Genomic DNA, 26,652 nt, shown 5'->3' with positions numbered 1-26,652 from the left:
AAATATTTTAGTCAGAGTAGAATAAGTGGTACTTGTAGAAAGTAAATGAAGCTAGAGTAAAATATCTTACAAATATTCAGATGGGGGCTTGAGCCATGGCTCAATGGTTAAAAGTGGCATTCTTCCAGAGGACCCGAGATCAGCTCCCAAAACCAGGTCAGGCAGTTTACGACTGCCTGCGACTCTAGGTCCAGGAGATAAGATATCCTCTACTGGCCTCCACAGGCACCAGCACACATGTGGCACACACAGAGACATAAATAAAAAGAAAAATAAAAAGAGACATATTCAGATGGATGGAAGGAATGATAGCATAGTGCCCTTAAAAAATGAGAAGAAATAAAATGGAAGTAAAAGAAAAAGACTTTAGGATAGACTGCTGAGATTCCAGGTGTTTGGACACTCAAATAAAGAGGAAATTAAGGTGATTATAATGAGGAACTGGAGAGATGCTCAGTTCTTAGGAGCAATGGCTGCTTTTCCAGATGACCCAAGTTCTATTTCTAGCACCCACAGGCTGGTTAACAACTGTCTGTGCCTCCACTTCCCTCTGTGGACCCCGGCTGTCACAGGTGTGTATGTAGACATACACCAGTATCACAAGATAAAATAAAAATCTATCAAAAGAGTTACAGAGGGAAGGATGTGAGATCAGAGTGCAGGTGAGACGTGAGCAGGAATGCTGATATCTGCAGGGACACTGGCAAAAGTTTCGCATCAGGAAAGAAACCTACAAACTTGTGATGCATTGACACTATGGAGCAGATATCACCAAGGAAAATCAGACAAAATAAGGTATTTTTCCACGTAATTATTTACTCGTATGGAGTAAGATCATTAGATAACTTCAACTTTTAGTTTGATGATCCACAAATAATAAATGCTCAGAAAGTTTTTCTGGGCTCCATGATATGTCAAAAAAAAGGAATAGAAACAAATGAGATTCTTCTATAATCATTAGGAAAAATTATCATTTTCTCCCTCCAGAGATCTTACACTCAAAACAAAATCCTGTTTTCACATGATTTAACATTTTAGCAAGCAGATAAATAAAAATTTCTTTTATATGAAATCTTTAGAACTTTTAGAGAGATATAAATAACTGATATGAGTATTATTTGACATGAAAATGAAATGATGAACTTTATAGTGATTAATGACTTCCATTACATTCAGACTTTGAGTTGAACTGTTGGCGCCAGAGATATTGGCACCGAAATCTGTTCAACATGACCAGCATTTTCATAGAGTTTCTATGTCAGATATGGACTACAGGATTTTTCTTTTTGTATGATACTGTGATATATATGATGCCATATATATCATATATATATGTGTGTGTGTTTTAAATTATTAGGCTCATAATATATGGCCATCATAAATACAGATGTATGCCTTTGAAGTTTAAAAGAAATAATTTTGTATCAATAAGGGCATTTGTTGAGGTATTTTTAATCATATCTTTTCATTTAATATTGTGAGGTACAGTCGTATGAATCACTGCACTGTGAATTAAAATATATATACATTTTTATGTAGGATTTATCTTTTTTGGATTTTATCTGAACACTAAATGTTAAGATATCACATTGAAAACATATGATCCACAGACAATGAATATAATGTTATAAGGAAGGACTAGCTAAAAAATAAATGATCTAAGGAAAATTCTAGGTTGCCAAGAAGGTCCTTTTAAATGCTGAGAGAAGAAGAGAAATATTCAGTCCTTTCACACATATTTTGTCTTCTTTTATTGTCCAATCCAATCAGCTCTCTCCTCTAGCATGCAAAGCAAGGCCTAGATCTCAGAGGAATGTATTGTTCCAGATTACTTTGCCTTCAGGACAGTGGAAATAAGAGTTGTTATGTTTGCACATGTAGCAAATGTTGGTATGTAATGATGTTGCCGTGATAAGATATTAAGTTAGTTTTAGCAATAAATAAATACATTTCTTTAAGAAAACAGGCAAAACTTATATGATGGGCTTTGAAGAAGCCATTCATGCCACCAGCCCAGGTCAACCAGGAACATTCACTCAGGACATCATCTACCATATAGACATTCACTTAAGGAGTCCTCTGTTCCCTACAATACTTCAGTAGGAAAATGTGTCATTCAGATAATGAGAAAAATGAAAATCAAGGTTTGAATAGTCCTTTGGTTTAAAAATGTCAAAGAAAAAGTCTCCTTTATTGGAGTATTTGGAGTACTCCCCTACATTCCGTTTCATTTCTGGTAGTTTGCTAATAGTGATTTTCAGGATGGTTAGATCTAAAATGATCAAAGAAACAAGGCTCCAGGAAGGCCTGTGGGATTTTGCTAAGGTTGAATTGAGGAGGGATGATCTTCTCTAAATGTGAATGGCAGCATTCCACAGGAAAGTGTCCTGGATGGAATAAAAAGAAGAGAGCAAGCTAGGCATTTGGCTCTCATTTGTCTCCTCTTCTTGACTGTAGATGCAATGTGACCCACTGTCTCCTGCTCCTGTCACAACATCTTTGTATGATGGACTGCACCCTCAAACTAATCAGATCAACCATTCTTTCCTTTAGTTGTCTTTTCAGGTATTGTATCACAACAAAAGTATCTAATGTAGAAGTATGTTTAGGTCTTTGAATTCAAGAGATGACAAATGATCACCGGAAATGCCTGTGCTCCCAGGAGCTTGCACAAGTACCTGAGGTTCTGTAAGCAATGGAAACAAATTCCAAAGATACAATGATGACTGCTCTGTGTAAGAATACAGAGAAATATTCATTGCACTTTTCTTGATGCTTCTCACTACTTGAGGGTTGATTTCATGTTGAAGCACTTTATTTTTAGAATTTATTCATAAAACCTAACCAAGTGAAAAGGTCTTTCCAGCCATAACACTCTCTCAATACCATTTTTTTCCTTATTCCTCCATTTTACTTTCACTAAAGTCATCAATCAAATTCAAATTAGAATTCATATATTTTTCTAATTATAAAAAGGCAAATGTAGCATTTGTACATTCAGATATTAAAGATCTCATTCAAAGGTAGAGGACATGGTGTTTTTGTATTTAAATGTATTTCATTACACATTGACTTTAATAATTTCACTTGATTTCTTACCAAATGTGAGTAATCAGGCATCCTGTCTGATGCTCTCATTATAATGTATTCTTCAATAGCGAGTCAAAGACAGATGTCAAGCTTGAAGCAGAGGCTCATTTACCTTCATGTACTTTGCAAGGGAAGCCTCAGATGATTATGTAAGATGTCATCAGAATTAATTATCACATGGATGAATGATTTTTAAAATGAGGTTATAATTCATTGACCAGAATCTTGTCCACTATTCTTCAATTAGGGTGGGCCTCTTCTCTCTTGGATTAGCATTCTCCCTTCTCCTTAATTTATCCCTTGTCATCACTGAACAAAAAGTCATTTGTTAGCACAGGAAGCAGTCGGCGTTAAGCAAGGAGTCAAAAAATGCTGAAGAACTCTTTCATACAAAATATATCATCTGAGATGAGTGTGATGGATGGAAATGAGACCTATGACACACAAAACATTTACACACATGACAACATATTGGATATTTTATCCATTAGGGTTGATATTTAAAGTATTTAATAGCCAAAATATCATGGGCGTTGACCTTCAAGAATTCAGTGCTTAGTTAGAATAAATATGCTTCACACCTGTTAACTTGTCCAAACTGATGCATTTGGTTGAATGTTAACTTTGAGTGACATTATTGGCTAGTCTTCTTTACTAAAACATAATTACAACATTACTAGTAACTCAAAGAGGCAAATTCTACATAATTCTGTAATTTTCATTGATATTTACATTACAAAGTTTGAGAATTTGATTGCTCCTGAACATAGCAGGAGAGTAAGTACATTCCTTGACTTTTAAATTCGAATGTACTAAAATACACACACACACACACACACACACACACACACACCCCAAGGTAGAACATACTCAGAATCTATCTCAGAAGTATGCTGAAGTTCAACAAGCATCTTCAAATTCAGGAATGTTCTATTTAACCAGTTGTGGCTGAAAGAGGTTAATTCTTCAGGAACCATGTGTCATTTTGATAAGGAATCAGAATCCTTTATCATAAAATAAAATAAATGAAAAAGAAAACTTTCACTAATATTTCTTTGAGAATATAAATGATAAGAGACTATGTCTCCACTTCTTATTTACCTAACACGGTTTCCTCATTTCATCTATTTTCCACTTTGAATGAGCAAAGGTCTTTGTTTTCTTATTTGTTTATTCTTTGTTTTTTCAGTTTTAGTTTTCAGATTCATTTCACTATTTCATGTGTATGAATGTTTTGCCTGCATGTGTTTTTGTGCACCACATTGTTCCTTTTGTCCACAAAGGTCAAGAGAGGGTGTCAGATTCCCTGGGACTAGAGTTACAAGTGGTCGTGAAGCCACTCTGTGGGTACAGGGAATTGAGCATGTGTCTTCTGCAGAAGCAACAAGTACTTTTAACTTTCAAGATGATGCTTTATGTGCATTTCTTTCTTTAAATGTATTTTTAAAGTAAAATGTAGTAATAGGGGGAGCGGCGGCGGGGCTACATCCCCAAAAACCCCAGCCGCCTGCTCGGCTCGGCTAGCTTATGCCCCAAAATAATTACACAGACACTGTATTCATTTAAACACTGCTCTGGCCCATTTCTAATAATCTATGTAGCGCCCCTAGGTGCGCTTACCGGGAAGATTCTAGCCTAAGTCCATCCTGGATCGGAGCTGGGGTATGGCGTGCGTCTTCCCTGGAGCAGGTAGCATGGCGTCTCTCCTGAGGCGTCTGCTCCGGAGAGGAGAGCTGCGGAGTCTGACCTCACTTCCTCTTCCTCCCGGCATTCTGTTCTGTTTACTCCACCCACCTAAGGGTGGGCCTATCCAATGGGCCTAGCAGTTTCTTTATTGCTTAACCAAGGAAATCAACAGATTGATATATGACACTCCCCCATCACTTCCCCTTTTTCTGTTTAAACAAAAAAAGGAAGGCTTTAACCTTAACATAGCAAAATTACATATAACAAAACAGTTATCAAGTAAAAGTTACATCAGAAACATTTATACATATAACAAAATTGACCTTGAATCTCTATAAATAAAGCAAAATCTATACTAATGCAAATTATTCATACCTATATCATATCCCCCTTTAAATGTAAAAGAACATTTATAAACTATATTTGGGAACATGGGCGCAGTTTTTTCTCTCCAAACTGCTTCCTGCTGAATGGGGGCGTCGTTAATGATTTTAGGGTGTAACCTGTGTGCCAGGTTTATCTCAGTTGGCAGTTGAGCAAGGCAATTTTCTGAAGATGTTCACAGCAACCCTTCAGGAGGACGTGGTCCATCATACCAAATCGGAATAGAAGAAATCCATAGAGTCTCATCCTCTGTGAAAACAAAAGAAGAATCTCTTTTCCAAAGTATCATATCCTTAGATCCAAATTCTGAAATCATACCCTCATGATATCCGTTCTGGTTCCACTTGGCAGCCCATATAATGAAATGTCTCTCTGTACTTAGCTCCTTCACAGTCAAAAATTTTAAAGAAAACACAATGTACATAATCCAGACTCTTTGTGAAATTTTCATTTTTACGCGGCTTAGTTTTACTCTATCACTTTACTTTATTCTGTCTCTTTAAAGACTTTACTTTTACTTTTTTTTTTTAACCATTAACTTTATTCTCTATATTCTTTTTCTTCTCTCTCCCAAGCCAACGTACATTCATCCAACAGTGTGACTCGTTTAGCGGTCTGAATCTGTCCTATTGTGAATCTGCAATTTTTTACTATTCAGGAGCACTTTTGATTTGTGCCTTTAAATCACTAGGCGCTAAGCTGCGACATTTCTAGGTTAACTTTTTGCTTTTTGAGCGCATATCTTTGACCTGGAATAACCCTGTAGACCAGGCTGTCTTTGAACTCTCAGAGATCCGCCTGTCTCTGCCTCCCAGGCATTGGGATTAAAGGTGTTTGCTCCTACACCTTGAACTCAGAGATCTGTTCGTCTCTGCCTTCTAGGCACTGGGATTAAAGGCGTGTGCTACCACACCTTGAAGTTTACTTGAGGTTTACTTTAAGAATTTTAACTTTTAGTCTGCATATATTTTTAACACACTTTAAACCATTCAGAAATTTTCTGTCTTTGAATCTCTCTTTACTGTATATCTCTCTTTTTCTGACCACAAGAGCCTTTAATTTGCCAAGCAATATCAGTAGGACTGAAGGCGTGGCTTTGCCAGCTAGATCCAGTCCATTCCTTAACTTTCCAGCCTCAGGGCCTTTCAAGGTCCCTGCCAGCCAGCGAGCTACAACAGACAACACTCAAGTCCTCTCTAGGTAGCCGGCCCTCCTGCCTCAAACAGTCAGAGTTTGCCCTGGCAGGATAGCCCAGAAAGCCGGCATTTTTAAACGGCGCAGCTTTTTTCCTGCTACGCCTGAAAACCGAAAAGCATGCGTTCAGCTTTTCATCAACACTGTTTAAGTGTTTTGTGGCAGGACCTCTTAATGAGCCGCAGGGTTTTGCAGCTAAAGCTGAGTCAGGAAGCCTCTTGGGGCTACCAGGTAGGAGCGGCACTCAGCACTTTAATTCTGAGACTGAGCGTGCAGCACAGAAATTCTTTTCATCCAAGTAACATCCAAATCTGACAGGCAGAGCACTGCGCAGTCTGAAAACACGTCCCTGTGTCCCTGTATGGCGGCAGGAATCCGCCATGCTCTTCCGCCTGCCTAAGCCTGATTCTGCCTTCTGCCCAGGAGCAGGCGGGGAGCTCTGAGTCATCGTCAAGGTCTCAGAGCACTCTCCTTCCGATCCCAAGCGGGAACACAAACATAAAGCCAGAGTTTGCACTGGCGGCACAGCCCCAGGAAGCCACGCTTTGAAACGACACAGCGTTTTTTCTGCTGCTGTTGCCGAATCAGGAAATCTCTCTACAGCACGCCACCAACAAACAGCAAAATTCTGTGTTAAACTCTCTCTCCCTTATTTTTAAGCCTTCTCAGGTTTTTTAAGTGGATTTAGTTAGCCACACGTCTGGGCGTCATTTGTAGTAATAGGGGGAGCGGCGGCGGGGCTACATCCCCAAAAACCCCAGCCGCCTGCTCGGCTCGGCTAGCTTATGCCCCAAAATAATTACACAGACACTGTATTCATTTAAACACTGCTCTGGCCCATTTCTAATAATCTATGTAGCGCCCCTAGGTGCGCTTACCGGGAAGATTCTAGCCTAAGTCCATCCTGGATCGGAGCTGGGGTATGGCGTGCGTCTTCCCTGGAGCAGGTAGCATGGCGTCTCTCCTGAGGCGTCTGCTCCGGAGAGGAGAGCTGCGGAGTCTGACCTCACTTCCTCTTCCTCCCGGCATTCTGTTCTGTTTACTCCACCCACCTAAGGGTGGGCCTATCCAATGGGCCTAGCAGTTTCTTTATTGCTTAACCAAGGAAATCAACAGATTGATATATGACACTCCCCCATCAGTAAAATATAATTACAATCACATCCCATTCCCTTTCCTCCATCTAACACTTCTCATGTCTTCTCACCCCACTGCCTCCCATGTATCCTTTACTCCCTCTTAGACTGATGGGCTATTTTTTGTTATTATTGTTTTACATACACACACATGCACACACACACACATCAGGGAGATCTACAAATATGCAAGTTGTCAAATCCATTTTTTGTTCTTTATACCTGCGACAGGATTTCAATGTTGACCACTTTGCATTGGTTGACCAATTATAGTGAGCAGTTTCCTCTCTCAGCAGTCACTAATTACCTGTGAATGCTTGTCTAGGGATTGAACCTCCTGCAATTTTCCCTCTTCCACAATAAAGTGTCTATTGATGCCATTATTGTTTAGGGAGTCATTTCTAGGAAACAAGGTCTCATAGCAGATTTCCTGGATCTCTGGCTCTAACAATCTTTCTACTATTTCCACAATATGCCTTGAGTCTTAGGTACAGGAGTTATGTTATATATGTAAACTTTGAGGCTATACTCTCTGCAATCTGTTATCTGCATTTTGTCCAGTTGTGGATTACACTAATGGTATCCATTTGCAGAAACAGAAGCGTCTTTGATGATGGTGAATGCTACACTCAACTTTGAGTACAAGATAAATTTTAGAATGCAGTGGGAATCATACTGGTCCTGTAAAGTGGAAGTAATAGGATTTCTTCTAAGATCCATGACTTCAGTAGCTCAGGGGAGTTGGCTATGTTTTTGGCACCAGGCATGATTTCCCTCCTGGAGTGCAGACCTTATATCCAATTAGAAAGTTGCTTGGCACTCAAGACATGAGTGCCACGGTTACACCATTAGTGATATCTTGCCAAGCTGGTTATTGTTGAAGCTCATAGTCACCACAGCTTTATAAGGCTTTGGTTCCTTGATAACTTGCATAATACTTTCTGGTACTTTGGAAGATAGACCCCAGAAAGGAGATTTTTTTCAGGTTAGGTTGAGCTCAAAATCCCAAGTCCTATGCCCAAAATGTATGGTGTCTTCAGAAACAGGGACTTATCCTCTACCCCTGAGAAGTAACCAGGGGCAACATCAGTAACCTATATTGTTTGCGGAGTCACATGGACCAACAACTCTAATGAAGATTTCTCAAGTCTGGTACTGGAGTCTTCATTAAGCTGCCTATGGTTCTTGTGGTAAATGTTCTTAGCCTAAGTGATGCAACTTCATTTAAGCTATACTTCTTTTATATATGTAACTGCTAGGAGGAAACACAGGCAGTACACTCCTTATGTTTGCAAAGTGTAAGAAAAACATTTCTAAATATCACTCCATTTACCCAGGAATTAGGGCCAACAATTTAGAAAGGGGTCCTTTTTACAGCCATGGAACAATCAAATGAAGAAGAAACACACACAATAGATAAGAATCTTTGCCAGTTATATATCTGACAAAGGATCAAAGCACAGAATATACAAATAACTCAAAACAAACAGTCAAGAAAACAAATGACCCTATTAAGAAGGGGACTAGGAATCTGAACAAATAATTTTCAATAGAAGAAATTAAAATGACTAATAAATACTTCAAAAAAGTGTTCCTCATCTTTAGCAATTAAGAAAATCAAATTAAAACAGCTTTGAGATTTTATATTATCCCTGACATAATGGCTAAGATCATCATCAAAAACAACAAGTTGAAAACAAATGCTAGTTAGTTTGTGGGGAAAGGGAAACCCTAATTTATTTATGGAGGGAGGAAAATTTATACAGCCATGCTGGAAACCAGTGGAGACAATCTGCAAAAGCTAAAAAGAGATCTGTCATATTACAATCTATAACACATATATTTGCTTAGTCATGATTATTCCCACCATATTCACAATTGGTAGGAAATGGAAACCTCCTAAATGTCTTTCACACATTAATGGATAATTAAAACATTATATATATATATATATATATATATATATATATATATATATATATATATATATATATATACACACACACACACACACACACTATGGGATATTATTCAGTTGTAAAGAAAAATTGAATGTGGCTCAACAGTTATGAGATAGAAGACCTGAGTTTGATTCTTAGTACCCACATGGTAACTCATAATTCTCTCTAACTTCCATTCCAGGATATCTGATTTCCTTTTCTGATATCTGAAAGCATCAGGCAAAATGTCATGTACGTACATATGTGCAGGCAAAAAAACCCACATCCAATAAAAGAAATTTATTAAAAAATCATTAAAAACATGAAAATTTCAGATAAAGATTATATTGAGTGAGTTAATCCAGACACAGAAATATAAGCACCATATGTTCTCTCTCACCTTGGTTCCTAGTTCTGTATCTTCATATGGACATATATAACATGAAATAACCAAAGAAACCAAAAAAGTATAAAAGGATCAGTGGTTTAAATATGAGTGTGCCACATTGGGTCATATTTGAATATGTGATTCTCAGCTGGTGGAACTGTTTGGAAAGAATTAGGAAGTGTGTCACAGGGGAGAATGGGCTTTAAGGATTCAAATACTCACACCACTTCTAATTCTCTCCTTCTCTCTTTCCCTCTCCACCTGCCTTTCTCTCTGACTACCTCCCTGCTACCATGAACAATCTGAAATTGTAATCCCCTTTGAACACTTTCTTCTATAAGTTGCCTTGGTTATGGTATCCTATCATGGAAATAAGAAAGTAACTAATATAGGGGAGGGGAACTTGAGAGGAAAATAGTGGAATACAGGTGCTATGCAGGGAAAATGGGAAAAATGGAGAGGAGAGGGGCTCTAATTGTGAATGGAGGCAGAAGTGAATTCAGGAAAACGAGTGAGGAGAGACAAGTAACATCAAGGTTGTTTGATAAAGCCTTGTTCAGAATTAAGAATGCATAAAAATTCTTTATTTTAAATATAGTTTATTGACCTAAGTAGAACTGTATCTGAGAAATTATTTCTGTGAAGATAGGCATATATACTTATTCAAGATGAGATAGGATTTTAGATAACTTTTGTTAGCTTTAGAATAAATGTATTTATTCAAACTATGAGAGCGTTTCTAGCTAAAGCTTTATCTATAATGGAGATTGTATTGATGGATTAAGTTTTTCATATCCAGATATTTAAAGTTGGTAGCTATTTAAAAATTGAAAACTTAAATATGAACTTTCCTGATGTACAGCATTTTCTCCTTCGGAAATGAATAATCAAGGGAAGTATGAAAAACTGTAGCACCATCTTGAAAGTTCACTGTTTTGAGAAGCTGATTAATGTTTCCATTATATATTCCTTGTAAGAAATATTTTTCAGACTTCATCAAATGTCAAACCAGCGAGATAGTGGTCTTTAATCACCTACCACATCTACCAGCTGCCCCAGCAGCACAAAACAAACTGTGATTAGTTGGTGTGCCAGTGTTACTTCACAATACATCTTACAGTATGATTATAAGTAGTATAAAGTCTGCTTCCAAGTTCTGTATAGTTAGAGCTTGCAAAATGTATTGCTTTGTGAATTTTCTTTGTGTGAAGTCAGCATCCTTAATTGCTGATGCCTCAGAGAAATCTCCCATGTCTGTGATTTACTTCTCTCATTTGTCCAATGACCTTGGGAGTTAGTCATCACATTAATAGGTGATTTAGCCTGAATGCCATTAGAGTGTTTGCTTCATTCTCCTTCTTTCTGATTTGTTCCTTTTGCTCCACTTTCCTGAAATATGTGAATTAACTTTCATGTGTAAAAGTACATTGAGGATTGGAATATACAAAAAAGCAAGGTGGAATTAAACAAAGAATTTCTCAGACTTTTGGGTTTTGTGATGGATGTTGAAGAATGTTCAAGCCTCAGGGAAACCAGGCACCATCTTCTATTCTAGTAATCCTTCCTGAGTTGAGTTTCTTTGCTTTCCTTCATAAGTAAAATGATTTCTTTGAAGTCCCTTAGGGATAGCTGGGCTAACAGGTTTGCTTTTGCTACAGTTCTTAGGAAACATATTGGAGGATTGACTGTGATAAGTTCTGAACAATAATAGGGTGTGACAATTCTGGACATCTTGCCAATGGATTATTTTCTTTGTAGAAAACTGACTGTTTTCTTGTCATTTTGTGGTCATTGCTAATGTTTACAAGAAGTATATGCCACTTTACCTATGTATGTGTCAAATTATTGAAAATCCATTGTTTAATGAAAATACTGTACATTTCTATTATCATTCTAGTAGAATAAATGATTATGCAGGCAACTGTAGTTTAGTACCTTGACTGTTCTATACTGACTAAAACAATTATTTCTTCAACCTGGAGAAGTTAGGAAAATCAATGCAATTTTAAAGATCAGGCCACAAACAAAAAAAAATAATAAAAATGGCCACTAGCCTCTAGAACGTATTTACCAACTATTCTTACTAATTTCTCACATGTCAGAAAGTAACAGTATGACAGGTCTTCACAGAAAACTACATGCACTGAAAATGGGTGGGATAAGTGGAGAGATTTTAGTGTCCCATCATCACATTGAAAACTCAGTCACCTCTAAATAAATGTGTAGATTTATGGACAGTCAACATTCAAGTTGGATTGTACAACTGCCTTATAATATCATCATCATCATCATCAAAATTATCATCAAATATTCATCACCACCACCATCATTATCAAATTGTAAGAGAAAGCCATATAGCACACCTTTAGAAAAGGAAGCTCAGTTGGGAAAATTTTGGATCTGTAATAACAGTTAAGGCAGTCAGATATCTCCGAATACTGAAAAGAAGCAAAGAACAAGACATAAAGCTCTAGAATAAACAGAAATAAAGCCTATTCAGGCAGATAATACCACACAGAGTACCACTTAGAGGAAAACAAAAACAGGCTAAGAGACTTCTACTCTCAGATGCTTTGGAGGCGTGAAGAGCTCCCAGAAATCAGCACTGAAGTGCAGACGGACTTGGCTCTGTCTTGCGGAAAGCACACTGGGAAATAAAAATATTATCATTGAAACACAGGCGAGTGTTTCATGAGAATTACTAAAGCATGAAGTTCCTTCCTTCATTCTAAAGTCTTATTTTCAACTTGCCTTGGTATTGTATTTCCTATGTAGCACTTTTTCCTGATGAAACAAAATTTCAATTATTCATAAAGGTTTTGCCATCCATCTTTATGTTGTTCTTTATCAGTCTTAAATGCATTTACAGCGAACCAAATTGGTAGAATCCATTTTTGCAGCTTATATACAGAATTGTATCATTTTCTTACAAGAATAGGAAACCCTCACAAAGCTAACACATGATTTTATTTTCCTACTTAGTGTGTGCATCCCACCACTATTCTTTACCTTTGTGTTGCCGACAAATGCAGAGAGGCTTAAGGGAATGAGTATACGCTGCATGTTTTCTCTCCCCCAGTCATCACTTCCACCATAACATACTGACTAATTTACAGATGAGTCCTTTGACCATTTCTACTTTGGAGTTCTATCCCCAAAATCAAGTTATAGTTTAAACAGAAGTCACAGCCTCTTGAGGCCATGGGTGTCCCCAGCTTCCCATTTGCAGATAAAATATATTTACTGACATACTATGTGTTCAACAGAGCCTTCACATACTGTGCATTGCGTTAAAAATGCTCGGACAACCCCTAGTTCTCTGACACCTGGCAGGAACACCCTTCAGAATTCCTTGGGATGGCAGCATGTGGTTCATACCACATCACAGCAATTCTGTAGCAAACATGAAATGACTGTTCTGCTATAATTAAGTCCTGAACCAGTTGACTTAATTAAAAGACTGATTATAGTAGGTGGGAACACCATTCACAGATGGGGCTTAAGAGGAAGTAGCAGCAAGACACCATAAGTGAGAAGAAAGCTGCTTCCTCCCTTGTTTCCTAACCTCTCTACCCTACTCTTCCTTCGTTGCTTGAAAGGTTGGAACAAGTAAGCTGCTGTAATCTCTAGTTCCACAAGGAAATGGCTCTGCCAGTGAATCTTGGAGACGTACAGGAGGATTCTTTCCTCATTATTTCCTGCAAATAGGATTGGAATCAAGCCAACTTTTCGAAGATACAGACTGTTGAGCTACAAAGTGGAGGATTCACTTCAGCAAGGATCATCCCTGCCTGATATTGATTGTTAGATAAGTGTGCACTGTTTTGAATTGTTGTGTTTGTGTCACAGGCAAATTATGTACTGTGAATACCAGTGTCCCATGGAATTCTGTGCTATGGGACATTTCCAGTGAAAACACTTATCTTTCTCCTTTGCCCCTCCTTTGCCATTGTACCATTAGAATTTTCTCAGAAAAATGAATTCAAACATGAAATTAAGAGATTTAAATTGACAACAGTAGTACATTTAGCAAAGGATGAAACCTTCTGATTATGAGATTTAGGTAACTGTACATTTATAACACTGGCTCTTTCTACCAGGACATCTTACCTTCTACATAAAACAATATTTTATGCTACATATTGTTGTCTTTATTTTCCTATAAAAGCCACTCTATTTTTACCAAATTGACATGACATCACATTGTTGACAGAGATTTCTGTCCTGTCCAGACCTACAGCTGTTCAGTCCCCCCCCAAAACCATAGAGGCCCACATTAATTATAAACTGGTTGGCCTATTAGCTTAGGCTTCTTATTAACTTACTCTTACATCTTAAATTAACCAATAATTCTTGTCTGTGTTAGCCACATAGCTTGGTACCTTTTGTCAGTGGGGCATGCTCATCTTGCTTCCTCTGGGTCTGAGTGACGACTGCAGATTTAGGCTTTCCTCTTCCACAGAATTCTCCTATTCTGGTCACCCTGCCTATACTTCCTGCCTGACTACTGACCAATCAGCATTTTATTAAACCAGTACAGGTGACAGATCTTTACAGGGTACAAGACCATTGTCCTTTCTTTTCTTTCCTTTTCTTTTCTTCTCTTTTCAAAACAAGAATTTTGAATCTAATCTCCTTTGTTTAACCTTTTTTTACTGAAAATCATCCATAACTACTTGTAACCAACACTCTAAAAAAGGCAAACATCCATAATCCATTTTTTGGCAATGTGGGTGTAGTTTTCTAGGCTACTTCCTGCTGATTGGGGTCACTGATAACTTTATAGGGACCTGAAGATAATTTAGGATTATGGTCAAGTCCTTACTGGAGTATTCTTTGAGGCTTAATCATCTCAGCCAACAGTCTTGAGTCTGTTCTGGATATTGAACTCAGAGGAAACTTCAACAGAGATCCTCTGAAATACTGAATCATCTGGGCCATCTGCTCCTAGCAAAGATTTCTCAGAGGGTCTTCCTTGATCAAATTTGATTTTTATTAACCCAAAATGAATATCCACCCTCACATTTCTTGTGGAAACAAAGGCAAAACTTTTCTCCAAAGTAACATATCTTTTGACTTAAAATTTGAAGTCAAGGCATTTTCAAAATATATATGTTGTATTAATCCTATAGCATTTATAATCAAAAGCCGTTTAGCAGCTGCTGCTCCTTTCTCAGCTGTCAAACAATTCAAAGATAACACAGTGACATACAGTATCCAGATTCTCTGTGTATTTTCCATCTTCACATGGCTTAATTTTAAACTCTATTTCTTTTATTTTTCTTTTTAATTTTTGTTCTTTTGAGGCAGGGTTTCTTTATATATCTTTGGTTGTCCTGGAACTCACTCTGTAGACAAGGCTGTCCTTAAACTCACAGAGATCTGCCTGCCTCTGCCACCCAAGTGCTGGGATTAAAGGTATGTACTACCACACCCAACTACTCTCGTTCTTTTCTTTTTTAAAGAACTTTACCCTCTTTCTTTTCTCTCCAAAGCTTACATATATGTTTAAACACACTGTAAACCATTTAGAGGCCTTTTTTAAAAAGTTGAATCAATCTTTACTGTATATCTCTCTTTTTCTGACCACATGAGTCTTTAATTTGCTAAGTAATATGGCTAGAATTAAAGCTGTGGCTTTGACAGCTGGATTCACCCCATTGCTTAGCTTTCTGAGAGTCTAGCTTAATGGCAGAGTTACTGGCCTGAGCTATATTTATTGCCACAACTCTCTGGAGGTTCAAGGTCCCTGCCACCACCAAAAAGCATGCTGTCAGCTATTCATCAACACCATTTAAGTGTTTGATGGTGGGGCCTCTTAAAAGAGCTGCAGGGTATTTGCAGTTAAAGCCTCATTCTAGCAAACAGAGCCCACCTGAGAAAAATGCTGCTATCAATAAGCCTTGTTTAATTCTATTCTTTTGTGTCTAGAATTACTTCCCAAGCTTTCTCAGGTTTTAATGTGGATATAGTTGCTCTATTTTGGGTACTATTTGTTGACAGTTGTTTTTTTTTTTTTTTTGATTTTTTGAGACAGGGTTTCTCCCTAGCTTTTTGGTTTTTGTCCTGGAACTAGCTCTTGTAGACCAGGCTGGCCTCGAACTCACAGAGATCCACCTGCCTCTGCCTCCCAAGTGCTGGGATTAAATGCGTGTGCCACCACCGCCCGACTTGTTGACAGTTTTTAATAGAGGTTTTGGTCCCACCCAGTCCTGCAGCCATTCAGTCACAAAGAAATACATAGAGGCCTACATTAATTATAAACTGGTTGACCTATTACCTCAGCCTGCTTATTAACTTACTCTTAAATCTTAAATTAACCAATAATACTTGCATGTGTTAGTCACGTGGCTTGGTACATTTTATCATGAGGCATTCTCATCTCGCTTCCGCTGGGTTTGGATGATGGCTGCACACTGAGCCTTCCTCACCTATACTTCCTTCCTGGCTACTTGCTAATCAGCAGCTACTTGTTAATTCCTGGCTGATGAGCCCTGAAATAATCATACAGAAACTATATTATTTAAATCACTGCTTTGAACATTAGCTCTAGCCTATTATTGGCTAACTCTTTAATTTAGCCCATCTCCATCAATCTGTGCATCACCACAAGGTCATGGCCTACTAGCAAAATTTCAGCACATCTGTCTCCAGCAGAAGCTCCCTGGCTTCTCCCTGACTTTGCCTTCTTCCTCCCAGCATTCAGTTTAGTCTTCCCCACCTAGCTATGTTCTGCCCTGCTATAGGTCCAAAACAGTTTCTTTATTCATTAATGGTAATCACAGCATACAGGGAGAAATCCCACATCAAGCATTGTATTAGAGTAATACAGGTGACTAATACAGGGTACAAGACCATTGTCCTACAGTACCACACTGCCTTCTCAATACTTAGGTTTATACCTATAGACACATGTTTCTTTTAATCTTAGTCAGAGAAACTGCTCATTGCAGTGAGTAGTGGTAAAGATAAAGATCCATGGCTGTTCAAGAAGCTAACAATAGGATACATCAGTACTAAATAGTACATTTAACATAAACTCCCCTCTAAGGCTTAGGGAACACTGTCAAAGAGGGGATGCGAATGACAGCAGATGGGAAGGAAAGGCTACAAATGTTTCTTAGAAACCAGACGCCATCCCTGTAATCAAATTCATAGCACCTGTGGCCTACACATGAATTAGTCTATCTAGAATCAGACATGCATGTGGGAGTGGCTGATGCGACCAAATCCTTCCTTGCTATACTATTGCATCCAGATAGATTTGGGTAGGGAGGTAGTCACTGGTGAATGTACCAGGATCCAAAGTATAGTTCAAAACTGGTGGTCACACAAGATCATTGGAAGACAAAAAGGCAGAAATGTTGTCAAAGAACAAGTTTATTAATAATTTAAAAACACCAAATTAAAACATCATCTTAAGGAGAATTAGGAGTAATGGAGGTTCCAGTCTGACTACCAGATAATGCCCTGCAGAACTTTTAAATGACCACAAGATATTTGCTGCACACTAAATTTTATGTGACGTCTCTGCTTTCTCTTCTCCAGTCTCAAGAGATACACTTGTAAAGGAATAGCAGATTGGTTATATATAAAATTGCATTTTTTTGGTGAAATATAACTGTAGAATGAACATATTCTGACCCTGCTCTGCTCATGTCACAGAATTTAAACTAGTTTTAAAATAAATCCTTTGAAATTCTGCAACAGTTTAAAGGATGAGTACCCCCAACTCACTCTCTGGAGGCACTGTCAATCACGCTAGGACGTTGGCATCCCTGGAGACTCCAGAGACAATCGAGTGTTAGAAGTTCTTGAAGGATGTTTGTTTTCTTTCTTGAAGCCTATTGAATATGAATTGCATCTCACAACAGTAATAATTGCTACAGTCCCGAATAGACACATGCTAACTTCAGGCTCTTCTGAGGATGGATATTTTACAAGTTTCTTTATTTTTCTAAACGTGTTGGCACTTGGAAAATGCTTAAGTGCCAAGCAGTTAGTTATTGTCCCAAGGTAGAGATGATGGCATTGGAAAAGAATTCTGAAGGAGAGGACTTTCCATCCCTAGACCTCTCCCCAGGCTGCAGCCTATACCGATCAAGCCACCAATGGCTTGAGGAGCACCAAGGTTCATGCTTTACATTTCCCAAGAATGTTCCTATTGAAGATTTGTATAGAGACATTCAGAGTCACTCCCAAAGAGATCTTAAATGTCTGCCATCTCTAATATTCTGCCTCAAACCTTAAAACTCAATTTCAAATTTTTGATTTGAAATATTTTGGAGCCAACTTTCCTTTGACAACGCATTACCATTTCCTTTTCGTTTGCCAAATTCCATGCTGTAATAATCTGACACAAGAATCACCTCAGTTCCTGCATTAGCTTGATAATGTTTTTCTTTCCTTCATTTTAGATAGTTAACAGAGAACTGTCTAATTGATTCCTCTGAAATGTCATCTCTAAATACATCAAAGCTTAATTGTGCATCCTGGCACCGAAGGCTCTTCCTAACTTAGGATCTACCATTGTTTTTTATCTTTTGTACTTTGTTGTGCTTTGAAAACAAAGAATGATGCTAGAAAATTTAGCATATCTCCTGTGGTTAATAGTTCTGATAAAGAAATTCAGCCCAATTTCATGTTTAAGGATTCAATTCTGTGCACATGTTATTTTCTGCTGTATGACAGGCACCATACTTAATAGTGGAAAAGTTCATCAATAAGATATATCTCTACTTTTGATGGGTTTACTGCTTTAGGAAAGAGGCTCTTAAAAAGATTCCTGTTCTCTACTACCTGCATTATCACCCTCCCCAAAAGAACATGAAAATTTAACATTTTTAGATGGAATTTCGCATTAAGTTTAAAAACCACAAGTGAAAGAAATACTGAGAATTAAAATTAAACATAATAAAGTTAGGGTTATACAGTAGATTTGGTCATTTATATATTAGAGTTATTAAGCAATTACAGGTTACAGTCTGGCATGATATTCAAAAATTTAACGTCATTCTTATTGGATATAGTAGGTTGTGGTTCTAATTGTGAGATAATGGATACTTATACAGTGGTGGAAGGAGAGGTGGAGGAGGACATAAACCTACACAATGCAGAACTTGTATGGGCTCTGAGGGTGGAAGCTAGGACATACAAAGATTAGCTAGATTCTAAGCTTTTTGTGTTTTGAGTGCTTAAATGGAAACATCAGTAACCAAGCTGAATGGCAGTAGGATTGTTGAAAGGGAAATAAATGTAGTGTGTGCTGTCACTTTGCTGATGAAGGCATTCTCCTTGCAGCAGAAGTTTACAGGTGAGAACTAGAATGTAGCTTTGAACATGACGATAAAATCGACAAAGAGATGCAGAAAGAAGAACAGAGAGCCAAGAAAAAAAATAACACTAGAATTACTGCTATTTAAGGACAGCAGAATATGGTGAAACCAAGCTTAAAACATAAAAAGAAGAGATATAAATATAAGAGAAACACAACACTATCTGGAAGTAATCATACTGTTCATATGTGTCCCTAAATAAACATTACTTTATCTTCTGCCCTAGCAAATTCTTCGTGACATCAATTTTGTAATTCACCTCTGCTAGTGGCTGTGGAATTGGGGTCCAGCTTTGGAAACAGCAAGGATACCTTATAGAACACACAGTGGGGTGCTTTTAATTATGAAGAGAAAATATGAGAAGAGATTGATGAAATATACTATAATTCACTTACACCAAAGTGAGAGAATGTTTATCTATGACTTCTCTCCAGCTGACTTGACCACTCCTGAAATAGTGTAGTGGACTGTCTCCTGAAACCTTAGACTGCAGACGTTAAAAATAAAAGAACACATGAAGTACTACATGTTAAAGGCAAATGGCATTTAAAGCTAATGTGTTTTATAGTTTCATGTCTAAGCTTAAATCTCATCCTCATATTAATATTAAGATGACCAACCAACACTTCATAAATTCAAGCCTATAAAACTGCTCACCTCCTGCTGATCTCCTTTTGCAGGTTTTTATACATACTCTCCGGAGCAGCACCCTCGACTCCAAAGGCCACAGAAGGACAATGAGTAGGTCTCAATTGTGCCTGAGGGACAAACAATTCAAACAAATCAAAGCCAAGCCTTAACACTAAACAATGGGAATATAATCCAATCTTCTACAAATCAGAGTTTTATGGTGATGTTTTTGTCCTTAATGGTAAACATTAGGATTTGTTGTCAGAGCTTCAAACTAAGGTTCAAGTTCTAGTTGTTTCTTAATAGCTGTATGACCTTGAAATGTTAGAAAATATCACGGCTGATAATGAATAAATGGCTTTATATAACTTTCAGGGTCATTATGAAGATTAAATATATATATATATATATATATATATATATGTGTGTGTGTGTGTGTGTGTGTGCGCGCGCGCATGTACATATATGTATATATAATTATTACTTGTAGAATTTCAATAAATGTATATTAGAGCAATGCCTGGTTTATACACCATGTGACTAAGATTCATTTTAAAGAATAACAATAATTTTATTGGATCACCATTCTCTACAACAATTTTATTGACTTGTCTTAGCAAGGAAGGAACACTTTTGTTGTTTGACATTTTCAAGATTCTACATGATTAACGCAATTTCCAGCAAGCTGTATTGTTAATTTCTCCAGCCTTTATGACTATCAGTGATTAATGCTCTCTTAGCTACTAATAAATGTGTTAATGTTCTGAGTTCTGCAACTTGAACCAATACAAGTAGGACATAGGGAGATGATTTATGCAATCAAATATAGATAGGTTGGACAGCCCAAACTTGACCCTCTTTCAAGAAATATAAAATAGTTTATGATAGTAGCAAAAGCCTATTTAGGAGAGAAAATGCATGATGCACAGCAAAAGGGCTGTATTTTTAAAGGCGTGCTGAACCTTATATTAACCATGAATTACTACATGCCTATTAACAACCTGGTATTTTAAGCTGGACATGATTTACATCAGTCATTAAAGTTCTCATGGCCTCAGTTTCCTTTTGTGTGAAAAATTAATTGTAATATATATATTTTTAGGAGTTCTTTTTAAAAAATTTATGGTTTATTTAACTTTATTTTATGTGCATTGGTGTGAAGGTGTCAGATCCCCTGGAACTGGATCTTCAGACGGTTGTGAGTTGCCATGTAGGTGCTGGGAATTGAACCCAGGTCCTCGGGAAGAGCAGTCAGTGCTCTTAACCGCTGAGCCATCTCTCCAGCCCCATTTTAGGAGTTCTAAAGTAAGTATGCATTTTAAATAACTATGGAATAACATTATTTTTCTATAATTTGGCTATAAGCATAGTTTTTTTTCTTCTTGAATGTATCAGCATCCTGGGAAAAAGCAGAAAATACAGCAGTGATTATTAAGAAAATGTAGCATTGGTATTATTTGCAAAGGTATATGCATTTTTGACTATTTGGGGGGTTTATGGAAAAGTAAAAGACATTAAAGGACAGAAAGAATGTCAACAGTCAACAGCCATTGTTACAAGTATGAATTACTTATCTCATTACTTTAACAATTTGTTTGGAAAAAAATCACCTTAAAAACAGTTTATTTTGACGAACCATTCCAGCAACTAGCCTGTCACGGTAGAGAAACTGTGGTGGCTAGTGCTTGAATCTGAGTGCACAGAAAGTAGCGAATACTGCTGCTTGCCTCACTTTCCCTTTTATATGCAGACCCGGAGCCAGCTCATACAAGTCATCACCCACATTTAATGTAGGTCTTGCCACCCACATTTCTGGTAGATCTGTCTTCTTCATTACAGTTAGCCCAATCAAGTAATTCTCTCACAGACCTGCAAAGAAGTTTGTTTCTGTAGCGGTTCTAAATCTCACCCAATTGAAGGATTAATCACAATTATTCCATCCCTTGTAGCTGTGACATTCAAATGCATCGCTTTTAAGTCAGAGCTTTCTGCCCCTTGCCACCATAGGCTGCTAGCTTCCTAAAATGCAAACTACACTCAGTCTCCTGCAAAAATCTCCATCGTCTTTAGCAGTTCCACTACTTTTTGAAAGTTTAAGTCTCTTTTGAGACTCAGATAATATTTTAACTATAACATCATAAAACACACACATATTTAACTCACAATAGCGCATTTCCAAAGGAAGAAACTGCTGCACAACAAGGAAAGATGGAATATTAATAGAACTGAAAGTCAGCGGAGAAGACACTAAGTCCTGTAGCTCCGTGTATGGTATGAGGGCTTATTTTAGGCAGGGTTTCTATTACTGGGACAAAACTCCATGACTAAAAGCAACTTGAGAAGAAGAGAATTTATTTCATGTTATAGCTCCTACTCTATCATCCAAAGAGTCAAAACAGAAATTCAAGGCAGGGAGTTTGAGGCAGCTACTGATGCAAAGGCCATAGAGAAATATGCCTTTCCTGTCTTGTACCTCACGGCTTGCTCAGTCTTTCTTGTACAAGTGAGGAGCATCGACCCAGAGGCAACAGCATCCACAGTGGGCTGTGTCTTCTCACATCAATTATTAACCAAAGTTTTTTTTATATATTTGCCTGTAGATCAATCTTATGGAGACATATTCTCAATTGAAAGTTCCTCTTTCCATACAACACTAACTTGCATCAAGTTGACAACTACACAGTCATGGTGAGACTGTCAGGGCTTCAAAGGGTTTGGACACTCCCGTCTCTTCATCTTTTCCTCCCTGTAATATAAACAGCCTGTCTTTTGGACCAAGTCCATTTTTAGCCTGCAGATTTCTTTAGTGGGTACTACATGTAACTGACATCTGCAACACCATGGGGTTTCTATTGCAATTTGGGTTTCATTCTTGCAGCCTCACTCAGTGGCATCTTGGGGCGTATTTATAGGGTTCCAACCCTGCCTCACACTGTTTGACTTCTGAAGCTCTCTTGAACCACAGGAGCCTGCACAGATTGACACCTTACATGCTGACAAAAATCAACATCATACGGCCAACAGTGATAAGATCTGCTGCTAGCTATGGAAGGAGCTGGTCCTTCTTGAACCACAGTTGCATTGGTCTTTGTGTACTAACCCTGGGGAAACAGTTTTCTAGGTTGTTTCTTTTGAGCAGGGTAGTATATCTTCTTTCAAATAATTTTCATTTCACAAACTAGAGGCATTACTAAACATATTCTTGCACTAACGACAACTTTCTTTAATCTCTGTGCAAAGTACCAAGGGGTTTCTCTTTGCTAGCACTAATCTGCTCCACATTTATAGCTGTTTCCAAACTTGGCTTGTCTGTAACATCAAATTCATGCACTTTTCCCTGGCTCGCTGCACTTTTCCCTTATTTTCATGCTCGTTACTCTTGCACACATTTAACCTGGTTAAGAGTCAGAAGCAGTAGACATGAAAGGGCATGAATGCTAACCCTACTTTGACATTTCCTCTGCCAAGCAAATTAGCCCATTGACATTAATTTCAACCTCACTCATTTCTTGTGGCATGGGCATAATGCAACTAGATTCTTTAACAGTATAACTCAAATGGCCTGCAACATAGTTCACAATAATTAACTATTCTCCTCTGAAACCTCAGGTAGTTCCCACCCCATCCACATGTCTCTGTGCCTTCTTATCCTATAAATAGGAACCAGAATGACCCAATAAACTCTACCTAATGCATTCAACACCTTTTCTACTCGCAAGTTCCATGCTTTACTACTTTCTTCCTGAAAACCAGTTCCAAAGGATTAAGAGCCATGTGGTCAGATTTACCATAGCAGCAGGCCTACTTCTCAGTACTCATTTTATATTAGTCATTTTTTCATTGATGCAACAACATGCTTACTAATAAAAGAAAGGATTTCTTTTCACTCATGGTTCCAAGGTACAAGTCTGTCATGGTGGAGATGTCATATCGGTAAGAGTTTGAGATAACCCTGTGTTTACAGTCAGGAAGCAGGCAGTAACGTGTGCTTCTTGTCTATTTTTACACGCTGCCATACTCCAGTCTGGAGAATGGTGCTACCCAAATTGCAGGTGAGCCTTTCATCTCAGCTAATGAGGTCTAGAAATTGCCTCACAGACAGGTTGACAATTCTGTTTCTATGGTGATTCTAATTCCCATCAAGGTGTCAATCAAGATTAACTACTAGAAAGCACTGAGAAAATAAAGCAGCATAAACATAACTGGTAGTCCTGGAGAAAAACAGACCCTAGCATAGGAAAGGGAGGAAAAAAAAAAACAAATAATCTTAATGTCCAAGTGGCAAGACCTAGCAGAAAGTGCAGATCTGCAGAAACTGGGCAGCTTCCCATGAATCAGTGTACATGAGAACCAGCCATCAAACAACTACTCCAGGCTCCAACTCACACAGCAAAGGGCAAGCGATGGCTCTGTGGAGACAGAGATTTAAAGAGAGAATATCCAGTCCTAATTATAATTGAATAAATGAATCATATCCCTTCTTTCTCATAGTCCAGGCTCCCTAGCCTGGAGCCTTTATTTTGCTCACTGCCTCTCTCATAAGTTCCTCATCCTTGTCAAGTCTGTTTTGTTTTTAGGAGCCAGACCTTGTGTGGCAGCTGTGCTACAGCTGAGATCTTGGGAGGTGTTGATCACTGAAGTGTAAAGCTCTGCTTTGACACATTTCTACTTCTCTCTTATTAATTCAATTCGTAGTCAAAGGTAAGAAACTTCTTGTTGGATTGGCACAACAACAACAGTTCAGTAGACAAGCGCACTACCTCCTCAGATCTATCTGACCTGCATTATGGTGCCTCATCTCCACATAGACAAAGTAAATAATTTCTTAAATTAGAAAGCTCTTAATGATGAAAAATTCTATAAGCCTGACTAATTCAAGTTTTATATTCATTCATACAAAGGGCAGAGGTGTCAATGTCTAGCAACTGTTTAGTAAACAGCAGTGACCCACTATCCTCGGTCATATGCTAACTTCTTTGTAGGGAGATTCGTGATGCTAAGGCCTCTTTTAACCAGAACTTTCACATCCATTCAGCAAACATACTGAATCTTCTTATGGCTGATTCTATTGAACTGATATAAATTCATGTTTCATGTGTTAATGACTATGTTGTTTACATAAGGGGATATTCTTAAAGATTTTACTTCTATTCCTCTGATCTATTTATATATGCATAAAAATAAAAGCAATATGCAAATTTGCTGAAAACTTCGTAATTATCTGCCAAGATATCTGTTTAAGAAAAAAATTGTATAAGACCTTGAATTAGACAAAAATTTCAATAGACATATTTCTCCTTTCACTTTTCTAGCTGTCTGATTCTATTAGATTTATGTCTTGCATTGATTTTGAGCTCTTTATATCTCTGTAAATTTAATAAAGCTAAATGAAATGGAAATGATTCTCTATGAAAGAGTGAGTGGCAAATGGAATCCTACTGTAGACAGACAATTTCTCACTTCTACTTAACAGTAACTTCTTTCCCAACATTCCCCGTTGTCTATGTCTACAGGGTACTTTGAATTCTCCTTTAAATGTCTTATAGAATGTTTAATGTTTCCTACATAATTATTAAGTAAAAACTTGGACATATATATGCTTTGTATTTCTAAAATCTAATAATTCTCTCTTTGTTTAAAAAATGTTCTTTTAGAGATATGAAAATTATTCCCTTATATTGTAGATCAAGAAACAGGCTCAGGAAAATTTGATAAACAACCCATTCTGATACTTATAAAATTCTAAACTTATCATTTTTGAAATAAATGTGTTTTTTTTCCAGTGAATTCAAATGCTATCCATGTAAACACACAACATGGAATATATGTACAAGAACACTCAGAAGAACGCTGGCTCACATACAGCATGAAAACTCAACGAACTAATAATTACTACTGATTATATAATTAGAAGCTAGAATTGCTAATTACATTTCAGCATAACTATTGTATAGTAATTAAACAAAAATAATGGCCCAGTGAAGCATAAACAAATCAGCACTCTTCAAACCCAGGCATTGATGGACCAGTGATTCATTTCAATTAGAATTGTAAAAAGTTTCAACAGTATTTTCTTATATTCTGATTCATTCTTATAACACAGATTTTTAGCAATTTTGATTATTTTCATACTTAATTACAAAGTTCAAAACAGAACCAGGAAGTGAAAGACAAGGAAGAGGAGCAGCTTTCAAATGAGAGAAACTCAAAAGGTGCATGTGTAGAACCAGAAATATCTTTGTAGGTTGTGGTACTGGACAAGTCAAATATTCAGAGTCAAGTTCTTGTATGGTATAGGGATATGCCACCTAGCAATAAGCTATGATGTAAAAATGAGAACAAATCTACCACACATCTCGAGCAATGGGCTTTCAGTGAATTTAAGACCCTTCTGCTCAACCTACCTCAACCCCAGGATTGGTCCCTAAGCCCCAAGAAACAGGACACTGCTGAAATTTAGAACACAGACAGGGAACAAATAAAAACCTGAATACTTAACTACATTTTCAAGTCTACATCTGTAAGAGATGGCCTATCAATGATATGTTTATTAAAACACTTGAAGACTGGTGTTATCAATGGAATGAAAAATGTGCTTGTTCTAAAATGAAAAGTAAGATTGACAAATGCCGTGTGCTTTGGGAGTTCTCATCTCTACATCCCTACATCTCTACAAACAGCACCCGAGAGACAGAGCCATGATGTTTACCAGGTGACATATGGAAAGGACAATTTTTCCTAGTTGTAGTTATCTTTCCACACAGTTGAAGTGAAAAGCTAATTTATAGTCTTAAAACTACTTGAGATGATAGAGTGTCATGAATTACCCCAGTCAGCTCAGTATTTGAGGGTGTGGGGAGTTTTTTTTT

The sequence above is a fragment of the Microtus pennsylvanicus genome, chromosome 4, assembly GCF_037038515.1.
Source record: "Microtus pennsylvanicus isolate mMicPen1 chromosome 4, mMicPen1.hap1, whole genome shotgun sequence".
NCBI lineage: Eukaryota > Metazoa > Chordata > Mammalia > Rodentia > Cricetidae > Microtus > Microtus pennsylvanicus.
This window is presented reverse-complemented; position numbering follows the sequence as displayed.